Source organism: Vicugna pacos, chromosome 12, assembly GCF_048564905.1.
Source record: "Vicugna pacos chromosome 12, VicPac4, whole genome shotgun sequence".
In the NCBI taxonomy this organism is placed as follows: Eukaryota; Metazoa; Chordata; class Mammalia; order Artiodactyla; family Camelidae; genus Vicugna; species Vicugna pacos.
The window spans coordinates 39,279,177-39,293,138 of record NC_132998.1 but is presented as its reverse complement, the minus strand read 5'-3'; the positions used below and the strand labels follow the sequence as shown (position 1 = coordinate 39,293,138).

The window sequence follows — 13,962 nt, the reverse complement described above, 5'->3', positions numbered from 1 at the left end:
GTGGCCAGTCCTGTCTCAAAGGAATATTGAGCATTTCGGTATCAAATTGTTAAGTACATCTTTTGAGAAAAATTGTGAGATAACCTACATGTATCCTGCTATAAACTTCTTCTAGCACTCAACCCATAAGGAAATAAATTTTCTTTATAGCCTTAGCTGAAAGTATCCAATTGTTGGCAAATAACACTTTCAGTACTTTCAGTGGTATAAGCCTTGGAAGAAATTACCTCAAAACCAGTAGAATTGCAACTAAACTTCAGCTTCTTTGTGGAAGTTTTGGAAAATGCATTAATGCTTGAAGAATGTCAGCCATAAATATAGTTAATGGAAGTATGGGTTTACATGTGGGTGGGGAGGGAGGGAAGATGCAAGAGAGAAAAACTGCTGAGTTGCCTTTCAGGAAACAAATTGTCTGCTGGAAGAACACTGATTTGGGTTTGGAGTAAAACAAGTTTGGATCTGAGAACATTCTTTGCTGCTTACTATGTGTTCTTTCCAAGTCTCTAATATTCTGTGATTTGCATTATTATTATCTGTAAAATGTGGATAATGGTAACAGTGGGGGGAAAATTAATGAACCCCCCCCAAGATGTCCATGTCTTAACCCCTAGAACCTGTGAATGTGTTATGTTACACGACAAATGGGGCTTTGCATGTGTGATTAAAGATATACACCTTGAGATGGGACGTTTTCTTCGGTTATTCAACTGGGCCCAATCTAGTCACACAAATACTTAAAACTGGGAAACTTCTCCTCTCTGAAATCAGAAAGATGTTGTGACAGATGGCACAGGAGAGATTTGAAAGATAAGTGGGATTCACCCTAATGTTGCTGGCTTTGATGGAGGTAAGAAGCCGTGAGTCAAGGAAATGGGGACCTAAGTCCTACAACTGCAAGGAACTAAATTCTGCTAAGCAAGGAATCGAACTCTCCCCTCGAGACTCTAGAAGGAAACACAGCCCTGCCGACACCTCAAGTTTGGCCTGGTGAGACCCTTGTTGGAATTCTGACCTATAAAACCGTAATAACATAATAAATTTGTGTCCTTTAATTCACTAAATTTGTAGTAATTTGTTATGCAGCAATAAAAAATGAATACAATAACATTAGCCACCTACCTTGCAGTGCTGCTGTGTCATAACATGTATAAAAATGCATTGGAAATTATAAAGCAGCATACAGAAGCTAATTGGTACCACTGATGCTCTCAGCATTATCAGGCTCTATCCTGCTCTTGAATCACCAGGTTTTGAAATGACAGTCTTAGAAATAATAGCCACCGTTTACTGAGCATCTATTCTGTGCAAGATGTTCAATATATACAATATAATTTCTTCTGTCCTGTGACTATATAGAGTCATGCCATTTTACATACATGGGACCTGAGCAGAAATTTTAGCCTGTTGGATTTTATCAGATTTATATGTCTTTTAAACATTTTTACAATTAAAAAAATTATTTTTAAAAATTGAGTTATAATTGACATGTAACATTATGTTTGTTTCAGGTAAGACATATTGTTAAGAGTTTATCTGGCCTGAGCCAGGGTGGGAAACGTTCAGAAACATAATTCCTATGACAAAATACTAGGAGAAAATATTGTAAGTTTTTCTTTGCTCTTTTTTGCTCACTAAAGAAGAAAATTAAAACAGAAGTTATCAGAGAGAAGGAGATGCAGCACTTGTAGTGATTAAATAGAAGCCATTATTCAGAGTGGTGTTCACGAGAAGGTGCACAATTTACCTTTAGATCTTGGCTGGAAGATCCTCCTGCTGAACTGTGGGCTCTGATCAGACACAGGTCCCAAGGAGCTGTCTACTATGTGCACGCTCTGTGTAAAGAGAAAAATTAAAGAGGAAATCTTAGTTTGAAAATGAGACTTAAGGTACCATGCTTTGAATCCTGAAATCCCAAACATATCTCTACAGAAGAAAACATTCTTTGAAAATTAATTGAAGACGTTCAGCCCCGTGTTTGGACATATTCTTCCAAACAGCCTCAGAGTTCAGTGATGTTCTTTCACGTAGTCAGAACAAAACTTTGTTTTTGGCAGAGAGAGAAGGCTAGAAATGACAGGTCACAAGAATGTAAGAGAATAGGGAAAGTAAACAAATATCCTTGATTACTTAATGATTTTGATGCTACTCCCCACAGTTAAAGGCACGTGTCCCTGAAATTCCAGTTATTATTTAAGTTTCTGCACCCCTTCCTCAACTCTTATTCTGATACAGTGTGGTTGTCTAAGTTTGGGGATGTAGATTGTAGTCTTGGAAAAAAATGTCTTGACTGGACAAAGTTGAAGAAAACACACTCATACACTCATGACCTTAGTTTCAGGGCTGGCCGTAGGGAAAGCTGTGAAGTAGGCAGATTTTCCTTTTTTTCTAAAACCTTGCACTTCCCTTCCCTATTCTCAGTCCTTTCCTCCATTTCAAAATCTTCCACTCCCAGACCTGAAAATCCTCTTATGTTACCCACATCTTTTACAATATTTAATAAACTAATTCACCCTTCTGTATTATTGACATACCTTAAGGGTATCTGCATTTTAATGGAGACCTTCGTAGGTGTTGTTATCTCAAAGGAAGGGATTTCTAATGGTAACGCTGCAGAATTTACGGGTAAAGTGCCTTCCTGAAGCTTCTCAGAACATCAAGAAGTGACCAGTTGCCTATTTCATCATTCCCTTCTCAGCCCAGGAGCTGAATGTGGGTGGAGCTAATCTTCCTGGCACTAATGGCTGGTTGTTCAATAGAATCCACCAACATTTAGGTATTTTAGTGATAACCAACATCTCACTAGTGCTGAGAGTAATAGAAATAGATGTAATTCATATTCAAGAAGCATTAAATCCATATTCACAGTTAGTCCCACAAAACTGACACTGTTTTAAGAAATACAACAGAAAAGCTATATCCTCAAGTCTCTTATTTCCTGCATAGTGTGGATTATATCTACCCATAAAGCTGACACTGACTAGAAGGCTGATGCTAACGGTAAGGGTTTGGTACATGTTTGACTAGACCGTGCCTTAAACAAACTGGACTGTGTTCCCTAATATATGACACGTGGGAGGATCAGGGAAATGGTGCTCATTTCTCATACTGGTGACTATTCGAGATTGATGGAAGCCTATGAGACATGATTTTCTTTAACTTTGTGCTGGAAAAAAAAAAAGTTTTCCACAAGAGTAGAGACTTTGAAATGCTCTCTTTCACAACTTGCTTCCCACATCAGTTCCAGATAACAACTCTCATAGGTCTGAGTTACCTTTGAGTTCTAATCGTTCTCATGATGCTTTGAAAGAGGTCTAATTAGCTCTCTGTCTCAGGGAAGACTGGAGAATTGGGAACGATTTGCCAGGGGCATTCTATTGTCCCTCGCTGGGTAAATCCACAACTGCTTGCTTTTCAGGGGCAAAGAATTAAACTCTTATTACTACTGATGATGTGGATATTTAGGATCTTGTTCTGAATCTACTAATATTTATTGACTGTGTCCATCCAAGAGAAATATAAAAAATTACAGAAATAGGTATTAGGATTCTTTAGCCAGGGCACATTTAAAATATTATTCAGACAACTTAGCAGTTCACGCTAAGAGTACCAAAATGATGACAGTTGCACTACTACAAAACCATAGTCTTATGTTCACTGTGGACCCCTCATACATAACCCATCTCTTAAATTTTATCCATTTTACCTCCCGCATTGTTCTTTTATATCCCGTGATCTCTAGCCCTACTGCTGTTGCACCAGTTCAAGCACCCATCATTTTTATCTTTACCTTTATTTTGACATAATTTCCTACTTAAAGAAAAATGGCAAAAATAGTGAAAGAACTTCCACATACCCTTCACCCAAATTCCCCACATGTTAATGTTTTATGATATTTGTTTTCTTTCTTTTCTTTCTCTCTATTTTTCCCTGAACTGTTTTAGAGTAGACATGAGGCATCTTTACTCACCCCTCCAACACCTCATTGTGTATTTTTAAAAACAAGGGCTCTTTATTACATAACTGCAGTACAAGAATCAAAATTAGGAAATTAACATCGATATCAGTGTTATCTGACTTACAGACCTAATTCTGATTTCACAGTTTGTCTCATAATGTCCTTGCAGCAGAAGAAAACCCGGAGTCACGCGCTGCATTCAGCTGTCATGCCTCTTTAGCCTTCTTTCACAGGCAACGATTCCTCAGCATTTGTCTTCATGACATAGGCATTTTTGAAGTGGATGGGCTATTTCATAGACTGGCCCCCAGTCTGGGTTTATCTGATGATTCTTCATGATCAGACTCAGGTATGGATTTCTTCTCAGTGAATCACATGGGGAGGAACGTACTATCAATCTGACCCATTACCGGTGATGTGAACTTGACCATCCAGTCAAGGTGGAGTCTGCCAGTTTCTTTACTGTAAAACTACTATTTTTCCTTTTAATGAATGAGTATCTCATGAGAAGAATCTCATTATTTTTCACCAGGGTGGCACAATAGCCCGTGCTGGATAACTTTGATTAGCTTGGCCATGTCCCCACCCCAACCTTCTGCATCCTTCTTTGTGGCCTACAACATTGAACTGTGTGGACCATATTAGCCTGGTCCTCTGGTTTCTGGGTGGGTTTGGTTAATGGGGGGGGGGGTCCTGCAGGAGATATGAAGAGAGTGGAGAGTGAGAGAGTGAGTCCAGGGATATGTCCCCTTGGTTTCTGCCCCATAGGTTCCTCTATGGCCCCAAGGACAGGTGATATTCCTCAGCTGAAGGGCAGGGCACTTCTCAGCCTGCAGCTCTGGGTTTTGTAATTGCCCCTTCCCCCTGTTGTCCCGAGCCTAGGGGTGTAGCACACATCCCTTGCAGTTTCTCTACGTTTCCCACATTCTTCCCCACACCTTTGTGGACTCTCCTTATGTTTCTCAATTTGAATGTGTCATACGTTTCCTGCAAGGGCCTTCATGATACAGCCTCCTGTGGCATTCGTACTTTTCTTTCCCATTTTCTCTTAGTTGCAGATATGCTGGTCTACACTGATCTCAATCCTGGCTTGTCCTTCTGTCAATATGACCTGGGCAGAAAGTACATTTGATGCTAAAGGCTTCAGTGAATTACACCAAAGATGAGCTTTTCTGCTCCGCAGCCAGTCCTCCAGCTTGCCTGGGGACTTCTGACTCTCACAACTCTAGCACAACGTGTGACTTCTGCAGACTTCTGCCTTGGTTTGCTGCTTACCATTGACTTCCTACCAGGGCAGAGTCCTCTTCTGACCCAATTTCTTTTTTGACGAGGGCTCTAATATTCTGCTTCACTCTGCTGGACCCTTTCCCCAGATGCTGGACCCTTGTCCCCAGACCCCCACATATTTTGATGGATGCTGTTTGCACCACCATTCTTCTGTCTGCCCTGCCAGACCTCTCTCCACCTTGTTTTCTCCCTCCCTTCTCCATGCTGGCCCATATGTGCCCACTAACCCTTACTTTCTGGCTCCAGCTGGGTTTGGCCAATGTGGGAGTCCTGACTGGAGATCCCAGGGAGTGTCTGGGTGAGACAGAGGTATTCTATCACTAGCTTCTCCCCTCTGGGGTTACCTTGAGCTGCCCACCGCCTTCTTCTGAAGATCAGAGCTCTGCTCCAGGTGGTCCTCTGCTTCCAGATTCTAGGAACTGCTTTCACTCCTTACTCCTCTGATCTAGGGATGGTTACAGCCTAGGTGGGTACTGACGTATTGCATTTTCCCTTGTGATTTCAAACTACAACCTTAGAAATAGTCCCTTAATTGAACTTCCCTGAATTTTCCTGAGTGTGATGGATGCTTCCTTCTAGGACCCTGGCTGATACAGGTTTGATAGTGACAACTGAATCTGTCTTGGCAGATCACCTGGTGCCAGAAACCTCATTTTGTCAAAACGTATCTGCTCAGTGGATCTCAGACACTGATGACTGTTGCAACCAAGCTAAGGGATCACTGTGCCCTTTTGGACTGGTTATTTGACTGCAGACTACCTCCTTGGGCACCCGTCCTACAGCTGGGTCAGCTTCTCCCAGCTTTGTCCCTGCCCAGTCCTGGTTTCATTCCCCTCATTACTTACTCCTGCTGTTGAAGTATTAACATGACTTGTAGCAGAAGCAACACTTGCCCAGGTGAAAACATGAATCTCCTTTTCTGTAAGCTACATGAGACAGATTTTTTCAGTCTGGACCTGACCTTTATGGTGGACAGACCCTGGAAAAGTAGCCTTCTAATTCAGTTCTGTTATGGATGCAAAAATATGTCTAAAATATTTATATATAAACCATCAAGGACATGCTTTTCAATATGACTTATAATATAGTTTACTAGTTTAAATTTTTGGTTACTTTAGATGTTAAAAATAAGTATAAACGGGTTTCATTCTACAAGAATTTGCTGTCAAGAAAATTCTGTACCTACTTGATAACTCTCTAAGGTTCTCCATTTGTGGAGATATTTGAATGTGTTTTAAAAACTGAGCCAGTAGATTAGTAGTCACGTTTTAGTATTTTTCAGCTGTTTTTAGAATAATAAAAATTTCACTGTAACCCAGAAATGCACCTTTGTATCTTAAATTGTGCCAGGTACAAAGGATAATTTGTAGTGAAATGTCCTAAATTATAACACATCACTTTGAAGCACCTTTGGCTTAGACTGCATCATGAGATCATTACATTTAGAGTTTTCTAGTATGCTAATTTAATAGTATATTAATTTGTTGGTCATGTGTAAACTCTATACCTTTTAATGTGATATTACCTACTGTAACATTTTGGAATAGCTATTTGTACTCCGTTTTGAGTTGGTTGGTTCATGATTTGACAGGCTTTGCTACTTGTCTTACATTAAATGATTGATGGTCTTAGTCCAGTTCCCAATGGGCTTGTGTTTATTTCTGTTGAGGCTGGCATTAATAGGTCTTCTCAACAAAGATGCCAAGGACTGACCTGGAACAGACTCCAAATTAATTTTTAGCTTTTAAGATGTTCCTTCTAGGTCAGGATTGAGGCCAACTAGTAGCACAATGCACCAGAGCAGAACTGTCACTGCTGTGTTTCTCCTGAATGGGAGGGACCGTCAAAACTAGACAATGATGTTAAATAAATTCATTAGTTAGAAGACAAGCAACATCTAGAATCTTACTTGAAATGTTTTAAGGCCTAATATACTTATAGTAAAGATAGATATAAAAGGAATTTGCAATAGATTTCATAAGCATTTCTGTGGAATCCTCATTATAGCCAGAGCTTTAATATTCAGAGATTAGCTGTATTGTTCCCCGACCCCCAGTTTTATTAAAAAATAATTGACCAATGTCATTGCATATAGTTAAAGTGTACAACATGATAATTTGACATACATATACATTGCAGAATGATTACCAACATCAATATAATTAACATATCAATCATCTCACACAGCTAATCTTTTTTATTTTTTGTAGTGAGAAAGGTGAAGATCTATTCTCGGCAACTTCCCTTTCAAGTATACAATATCACGTTATTAACTATAGTCACCATGTTGTGCATTAGATCTTAAGAACTTACTCACCTATACCTGAGAGTTTGTGCTCTTTGACCTACATCTCATTTGTATATGCCATCTATTTGACCTTCCTTTTCTATTTGTGCAGTTTCCAAAGAATAAATAGGAAGAAGAGAAAAAAAAACACTTAGGGGAAGAATTTAATCATTTTATTTTACGAATAAAATTATTGGATTAAAAAATGGCTTTGATAAAATGATGTCATAATTCTGCTTGCAGATTTTTTTAAAATTTTTGGGAAGGGCCATCCAAAATTGTATTAATTGTTGTTTTACTTGAACAAGCTCACACTAACGAAGCAGAGGATAATTGTACAAATATCAGGAGCCTGAAAGCGGTAGAACTAATTAAAACATAGGATCTCCTACCCCTGCTCCCTGGATGTTATTAAAATTTCTGCTTCTCCACTGCTTGACTTCTTGTAGAGTTGGTCTAGCTTATTGCCAGCCGTCAACCTGGGAATCTATGCTATTTAACTTTGTTGTGTTATATGATATAGAAGGCAAGAGGGAAAAAAAAAAGGAGCCTCATGGTAAATGAGATCTGGACTCCCCCAGACATCTTCATCTAGCAGTGCAAACCAACTTGCTAATGGAAACACCCGAAGTCCTGTGCCCATATCTCAGCTTCCAGGTACAATGTGGCTGTGAGGTGGCAGAGGCAGGGAAAAGCATCAGCTCATTTATAGAAATCTTTCTTGCTGTGTCAATATCTGAAAACCAAACGCTGAAATTTTAACTCCTGGCAATGAGAATGCTGTCATGATGCAAATGGTCAAGCAGGTTCCACTCTATCAGTTGTGTTCCCGTAGAGCTGTACCCTTTCATCCACCAAAGACCAGACGAACATAAGATGATGCTATCACTTTCTGGGAAATAACTTCTCCCAGATTGAATATCTGGGTGACAAAGTGACAATATATTCATTTGTGGAGTAGGTAGCTGGTAGGCTCTTTTGATCACTGACTACAGTGCTACTCTAACTTGGTTGCTCCTTAAATGGGTTAATAGTTTACCTTAAGGCTAAAGTCAATTTAAATAAACATGAGAACCGTGGCTGAAATGCCTCCCAACTCCTCACAGTGACATAACCTCACTAGGGTAGCTGAGCCCCAGGTGTTTGCACCCTGCCTCATTTTTCTTATCAACCAGCCTGCAGGCTTTTAACATGTGACAGTTGAAACACTGTAGTATTGAGGTCAGAGGAAAACTGGTCTCCAGCTAAAGCTGAGTGTCATTAGTGAGCTGATACCATCCTGAGGCACCAGCTGACTGACCTTGGCTTTACGAAACACTGAACAATTTTCAGGCCTAAGGACAGGACACATGGTTTGGACCTTTGAACTTGATGTTTTTATGTCAAAATTAGCTTTGGGAGATATATGAACTGCCATAACTAATTGCCTTAGTTTCTGAAAATGGAGCTTTAAAGCAAGAGAATATCAATTACTAGTTAAGTAAAATTATAACACGAATTCCTTGCACTTACAAAATGCTTTCACATGTACTGTCTTCTCTTATTCTCTTAGTAATCCAGAAGATATTTTTATCCTCTTTTCTAGATGAAAAAACTGAGAGTGATAAAGGCTGAGAGATTTTCCCAGGGACACTGCAGAACTGATACCCGATCTTCTGGCTTGCAGTTCAGAGCCTTTCCATTGTGCTGCATGGGCTGTCTGAGAGAGGGAGACCTTTAACCGACCAGCTGATCAGCTGAAATGGACTGAGCATGTACTAGTAACTGTATCCAGGGTATAAATTCCTTTCCTCTTTGTAAATCTAAAATGGCCAGGTAAATAATTTCAGTTATTTGATTAAAAAGTATGCAATACAGCAAATTCATAATTTAATTATCCTGACAAGTTTGGATAAGAAATCACATCCTGTATTGCATAGAGGCATATTACAATTTAAAAATATCTTTGCTATGATTTTCACTTTGGACTCCAATATCATATGGTCAAGATTTCTGCATTTATTTTAAAAAGTTTCTATTTAGTAATCAGAAAGCCAATCCATTTTTCATGCCCATATATTCAAGGAAAGGGAAACATGAACAGATAAAGAATGATTAAAATCAACAAATTATTATCTAATCCTGTATCACAGAAAAGAAGAAAGAGGAAGAAAGGAAGAGAGAAAGAAAAGAAAGAAAGAAATAAAAAGAAAAAGAAAAGGAAGGAAGGAAGACTGGATAAATAGTAGGAGTCTGAAACGATTTTGTCAAATAATCTATTCTGTAATTTTTCATGTCTGCTGATATACAGGCATTAACTCTGCTATTCACAGACATCTGAAGCATATTCTGCTTCTGTGGTTTCTATATTCTGGTGCATTTTAGCTCCCTGAAAACTTCCCTTTTCTTTTCCATATATGTGGTTTCACATTTAGTATGGCGCTTGCATTACCCATGCTTCCCTCAGCCTACCAAACATTCCACAATATTTATGAATAATCTTAGTCTGTCCTCTTGCTTTCTCTAGCAAAAACTCTAACTTTAAAGATCAGAGAGCTGAGTTTCAGAGTTCGAAAATTAGGCATAGACATCCCCTGATTCAGGTGGGTTCAATTAATGCATAACACTCTTGCCTACGTCACTAAGATATGAATACTGGAGAATGAACACCCTAAGAATGGCAAATATGGTGGCCACACCCATCCCCACTTCTTTTTAGCGGTCATGGTTTCTTGGTGTTCTTAGGAAACTTAACAAAACACAGAGATCATTCAGCAGGAAACATCTTAGGAGTTTCACTTATCAATGGAGCCAGATGCTAACATAGATTAAGCCCAAATATAAGGCAAAATTTTATAAAGATTTTGAATTTATGCTTCCACTGTAGCCAAAGAAGATGTGTGTCTGGCACCTCCAACTAGAACTCTGCAAGTGGAGACACGTTGGTATTAATACAACAGTTCAGAGATATTACCAGTTAGGTAGATTTTGGAGGAATGCTGCAAGGACCTGATTGTCAGATAAATTGATAAATCACAAAAGGGGGGTGTTGGCAGCTTCTCATGGACTGCATGCTGACAGAAGCACAGAGGCTAAAATGTTGAGGGAGTGAAACACTGTTGTGGTAGTGGTCTGGGATTTAAGTGAAAGGCAATATTGATCAGAGGGGGAGGAAACAGAGATGAACATTGGGCCTGAATCCTACACTTCAGAACAAGACATTAACTGGGGAAACTCACTTGGATTCTAGGCCCAGTTGCAGACCATTCAAGCAAAATGTGCATTTTCATGAAAGCAACCTAAGTGTCCATCAACAGATGAATGGATAAAGAATATGTGACACATATATGACATACATGATGGACTACTACTCAGCCATAAAAAAGAATGAAATATTGCTATCTGCAGCAATATGGATGGACCTAGAGACTATCATAGTAAGTGAAATAGGTAAGACAGAGAAAGACAAATATTATATGCTATCACTTACATATGGAATGTAAAAAATAATACAAATGATTTATTTACAAAACAGGAACAGTCCTACAGACATAGAAAACAAATTTATGGTTGTCAAGGGGAAAGGGGGTATAAATTAGGAGTATAGGATTAACAGATACATACTACTATATATAAAAGGGATAAACCATGAGAATTTACTGTATAGCACAGGGAATTACATTCAATATCTTGTAATAACCTACAATGAAAAAAAAATCTGAATCACTTTGCTGTATGCCTGAAACCAACACAACATTGTAAATCAACTAGACTTATTTAAAAAAAATTAAGTCAGGGCTAAATCTGACTTGGGGAAAATAGGGAGAGGTTGGTAAAAGGATACAAACTTTCAGTTATAAGATAAATAAAGCTTGAGATCTGATATATTAACATGGTAAATATAGTTAATGACACTGAATTATATAATTAAAATTTGGTAAGAGAGTAGAAGTTAAATGTTCTCACCAAAAAATAAATAATCAATAAAAAATGCCACATTTTCAGAAATAACATGACAATAACTCTAATCAATTGGGTATAGCACATTGGTAGATACTATGGCTGATTAAAACTCTTCCGTTTATTTGCTTGTTTATTTATTCAAGTTTTGTAGCTGTAGACCTTAGGATTTTGTGGTTACTTAGAGGAACATGGAAACTCTGTCTAGAATAAGATTTTCTTAGCCACAAGACATTCATCATGTCATGGGAGTCAGATAAGGTCCTAGTGCAAGCTAACATAAGACCTACAAGTATTTTAAAGGCCTGATGTCGTGGCCTTCTGCAGCCTTCTAATTTTACGCCTCCTGTGCTTATCAGGTGAGCCCATTTAACAAAGGGAACAATCTTGTCCAAGAACTTTGAATTATTCTGTATTACTTATAGACTTTGAATGTCATGGGATCCTGCATTATTGGAAGTTTATGTATCAATTTCATCAGAGACAGGGGGAAGTAGCAGATACATTCAAAAATTGGGGCTACAGAAACAACCAAAGGGACACAGAAAAAGTCATTCCTAGCTCTCTGCCTTGGTGTCACAGCAAATTCCTAGCAGAGAATGGGAGGAGAGTGGTCAGTTCTATATGCCTTTAGAACCTCTTGGAAGTTCCATCTCTGTAAACTCAGATGTATGAAATCTTAATTGAGCAATGTCATCCAACACTGACATGGGCAGGGGGGTCCTTGCCAGCTCCTCTGTATTTTAGCCTCGAAATATGTGGGTCCAATTGAAGAGTCATCTGAGGCACACAGGCAATCATAAATGTAATGATATAGAAACTATGGTTTTGGAGTTGATAAAGTAACTGATATTGCCTCGAAGCTGATGAGAATTCACTTTTCTACAAATCCTGAAGTGTATCTGTGGTGGCAGGAAGCAAGAATGTCTGATGGGCTCTGACAGTCGAAGGAACCCCGCTTGTGTCTAACCTCTCAGGGTTATCTGTGTGACCTCGCTGGTTCCTGTCAAGGAAGGACGCGTATCAGTGTTTCCCAGCTTTTTTTTTTGACTCGAACACCTTTCAATGAAATACATAATCTATCTAGGGCCACTAGAAGTTAAAAATAATTACTATTATTTGTATGAAGTAAGTGATTTGAAAGGCAAGTAAAATTTTCAGATCAGTATGTCGTCAAAGATTACTGTATACATTTTTATTCTTTTTCTTAATATTGTTTTATATACATTGTACATTAGTCACTATATACTTAAATATATCATTGGGCTTTAGAAAATACTTAATTTTCTTTTCCTTTTTTTTTTTTACTGAGGTAAAAACTGAACTTTACTGAAGTACCACTGACATACATTATATTAGTTTCAAGTGTACGTCATGATTCAATATTTGTATACATTGTAAAATGATGACCACGATACGTATATGTAACATCCACCACCATAAGCAGTTACAGATTTTTTTTTCTTGTGATAAGAACTTTTAAGGTCAACTCTCTTAGCAACTTTCAAATACGCAACACAGTATTACTAACTTCAGTTGCTATGCTGTACATTACACCCCCATGACTTATTAAGAAAAAGCTTAATTTTCTTGAATTTTATTGTATGAGAAAAAGCATAATTTGTTGATGAACCAATTAAAATAATATATGTTTCATTTAAAATTACATATACATTAAAACATACTAAAATGTAACAGCCTGTTATTTATCAAACCTTGGCAAAAAACCACTTTTGTAGCTATGCTTAGAATTTTTACCACTTGCTTAAAAAAGGAGCTAGCTTATTTTCATAATTTTTGTTTTTTGTTTCTAAGTGGTTGGATAAAAGAGAAGGCTTCAGGCTGCTATGCCAAACACTTATCCACAAATAACATATTGAGAGTTTAGAAGGCCTTTATTCCTAATAAATTATAAGTCAGTTTGGGTAGAATGTTATTACATTTCCTTTTCAACAGTGATTTTTAAAGTACTAGAAGTACACCAATGCACTGCATAAAAAAAGTTTGATCAGACATGCAGTTTACGAATTCAGTGTTGATTATCCTGAAGGAAATGTTCAGAATGATCATTTTATGCTTCGTATCAGGATTATATGTTGCAAACCATAGAAAACTATTCTTGAAAAATCAAGCAAAAAGAGAATTGACTGTAAGGCCATGGATGACGCACACATCAAAGGAAGCTCAAGGGCCAGGTCAGAAACAGCAAGAACCTGCAAAGCTATTAGGTTTTGTGAGCAGTAGCTAATTTAATAGTCCTGTTAAAGTATCATCACAGAGATGAATCAGCTGTCATTGTTTCCTGTCCCAGGAAAAGCAATTGGGTTGGCCTACTCTGGATAACATGCTCATTGCATGGCTATGGTAGACGGGGATGTCCCACTTATATTGTACCCACTAGGAAAGAGGTGCTGATGCTCTCCCAGAAGAAAATGGTGTTATCATCAGAAGATGCTGGGTGAACATGAACAACACATATCAATATGTATGTCTT

General features: G+C 38.2%; 1 long non-coding RNA gene across 1 annotated transcript in view; it reads right to left on the bottom strand.

The window, feature by feature from the left end:
- LOC116282678 (uncharacterized) overlaps window positions 1-13,962 on the bottom strand; it is a 154,591-nt gene that overhangs the window by 28,057 nt on the left and 112,572 nt on the right. The window contains exon 3 of the long non-coding RNA XR_012078543.1: window positions 1,745-1,832. This is a non-coding gene — a long non-coding RNA (uncharacterized lncRNA). The remainder of the gene's footprint in view (window positions 1-1,744; window positions 1,833-13,962) is intronic.